This window comes from Taudactylus pleione, unplaced genomic scaffold, assembly GCF_031769625.1.
Source record: "Taudactylus pleione unplaced genomic scaffold, aTauple2 ptg000063l, whole genome shotgun sequence".
NCBI classification, from domain to species: Eukaryota; Metazoa; Chordata; class Amphibia; order Anura; family Myobatrachidae; genus Taudactylus; species Taudactylus pleione.
Window position 1 is genome coordinate 1,037,453 of NW_028284465.1, and position 2,781 is coordinate 1,040,233.

At 37.8% G+C, this 2,781-nt stretch overlaps 1 pseudogene; it reads left to right on the forward strand.

Annotated features, from left to right (window-relative positions):
* Positions 1-502: 502 nt before the first annotated feature.
* On the forward strand, positions 503-1,432 carry LOC148534834 (taste receptor type 2 member 39-like; annotated as a pseudogene).
* The last annotated feature ends 1,349 nt before the right edge of the window (positions 1,433-2,781 follow it).

Consider the following 2,781-nt stretch of genomic DNA (forward strand, 5'->3'; position numbering starts at 1 on the left):
GAGACCCATTTGACACAGAAAATCAAATTACCGGGTAGAGCACTTTTACCCGATAATTTGCTGATCAACTTTCTGTGTAAAAGGGTCAACCCGGGTCATAATTCCAGGGTCCGTGACCCTGCAGTTTTGACCCAGGTTGACCCTTTCAGACAGAAAAAAATACTTGTGTCTAAAAGGGGAGGGGGGGATCAGGCTGGAACAGGCAAAACGTCCCGACAATCAAATGCCAGGTAAAAGCCAGGTTTTAGGGTTATTTTTGTTTGTAATGGGTATAATTATGTAACTAATTTACAGTAGTCATTGCATTCAAATGTTAAAATGTAATGATGACATATCTATTTGTAGATTTGTAGCCAAATGTCATGCAAAACATAAAGCAAACAATCCTATGTATAATACTAACTTGCTATACCACACCGTACATCAGATGGGTCTAACTCTAGATGGTTGTTAAGAAATTAGATGCTGTGAAATACAGTATTCATTACTCTGTGAAGAAAATATGGATTTTTCCACTTTTATCCTGTTATCATTTGTCTTCTGGTCTGTGATGTTTATCAGAATTCTTCCCAATGCATTTATTGTGACCCAGATCTTCATTTGGTGGCTGAAAGGTCAAACTCTTCAAACCATTGACATTATCATGACCAGCCTGGGAGTGGTGAGGATCATTCTTCTAGTAATTGGTTTCAATGAATGTGCTGTGGTCATTTTCACTCATTCCTTCATTTCCATTGATGCTACTAAGTATACTGACACTGCTTCAGAATTTGTGACATTCTGCAGCCTGTGGTGGGGCACCGTGCTCTGCGTCTTCTACTGAGTGAAGATCACAAACTACAGCAACAGATTATTCATGAGACTTAAGATGAACATCTCCAGGATGGTCCCCTGGCTGCTGCTGACCTCACTGCTGGTGTATTTTCTTTCTAGTCTGCCCAACATATGGCTCGTGTACCCAGTACTCTACATGAATTCTACCCTGGACAGCAACAGCTCTAGCAATGGAAATGTGACTGTGGGCACAAATTTTGTAAATGTGCTCATCATCTTTTTCACAGGATCCCTCATACCATTCCTCATATTCTGTGCGGCCATTTGTCTTCTAATTGTATCGCTCCTAAAACACACCAGGAACAAGAGCAGCAAATATTCAGGATTCACTAATATCCAACTAGACGCTCACATAAGTGTAATTAGAAATATGCTCTCTTTTCTGTTCTTGTATTCTTTATATTTTATAAGTTCAAACATGATCAGTTTATGCTACCAATCAGAAGATTTAGCCTGTGTATTGTTGTGCAGTATTTGTGCATCTGCCTACCCAAGCCTGCACTCTATTCTATTAATAGCCAGCAATGCCAGACTGAAGCGCTCTCTTCTTACTTCTCTGCGCTGTGCAGGAACCAGAAATCCACATGACCAAATGTAATAATTGAACCTGTACTGTTTCATATATTGTCTGTAAGCTGCAATGTAATTGTAGGCTATAATATCACTTTAACAGCTATAGTGTAACTTAATTATATAGTATGTGTTTGATTTCTTTGAATATGCTTTCTACATAAAACAGAATAAAGTGCAGTATTTCCTGTGCTGCTATATCTGTAAAGGAATAGAATAAATATAAATATTTTTGTTACTGTTATTTTCATGATGGTTTTTCCTACTGGCTATATGAATGTGAATGTGAATAAGTTATAGTAATTTTTGCTTTTAAATAACCACAAGGAAAGCTCTATATTTGCTTTATTTCTAGAGATGTGCAGTTTGGTTCTCCAGAAATCCGAATCCACCCGAATTTCGTGAATCCGGGTAAGAACGGGTCGCGATTGTGATCTTTTTTGCGGTTCGGAATTCGGATTTAAATACAAATTTCGAGTTTTGGATTGCATAAATTACATGATTTTAGCTGTGTTTAAAACGTTTTATCTATTTTTTAAAGGAAAATCTGGATCCAAAACCAAAACACTTGAGGGTGGTTTTGCAAAACCAAATCCAGATCCAAAACCAAAACACGGGGGTCAGCGCACATCCCTGCTCATTTCATGTCCTTTCCATTTGTTTTTTTTGTTATTTAAATGTCAATAAAATATAAACTATTACATTCTGTTTAATAAAAGACTATAGAGCAAGCCTTACCAATCTGTGCCTCTCCAGCTGTTGTGAAACTACAATTCCCAGCATGCCCTGCAATACTTTTAGGGAATGCTAAAACTGTGGCTGTGCATGCTGAGATGTAGTTTCACAACAGCATGACATCCACAGGTTGGCCAGGCCTGCTATAGGTGATTTTCCATAGAAAATTCTAAAGTACCAACATATTGCACTCAAATCCTAAATGAATCAATCAGAATTATAGGGCGACTGACTGTAGGCTGCTAATATAGGCTACCCTCCAACAGGACCTGTTCCATTAGGTACAAAACACTCTTCCCACCTAATGTATGATTGCAGTCACCTGTATTGAACTAGGTAATTGATGAGACCGATGTTTCAGCACTGGTGACTGCAATCATAAATTAAGAGGGAAGTCCAGGAGCAGAGCATTTTGTACCTAATGGAATGGGTCATGTTGGAGGGTCTGATATAGGCTGGAAAAAATGTATATCATTTGCACCCAATAATGATTATTTCACTGATGCTTTTTTAACTCTATGTTATTGGGGAATTCAAATGCCAATTGCTACAATTTACTAATAATATCTTAAAGTTTGAAGAGAAAAGAAAAAATTGTGCACAGGAAATCAGTCTGTTAGTTTAGAAGATACAGATAGAGGG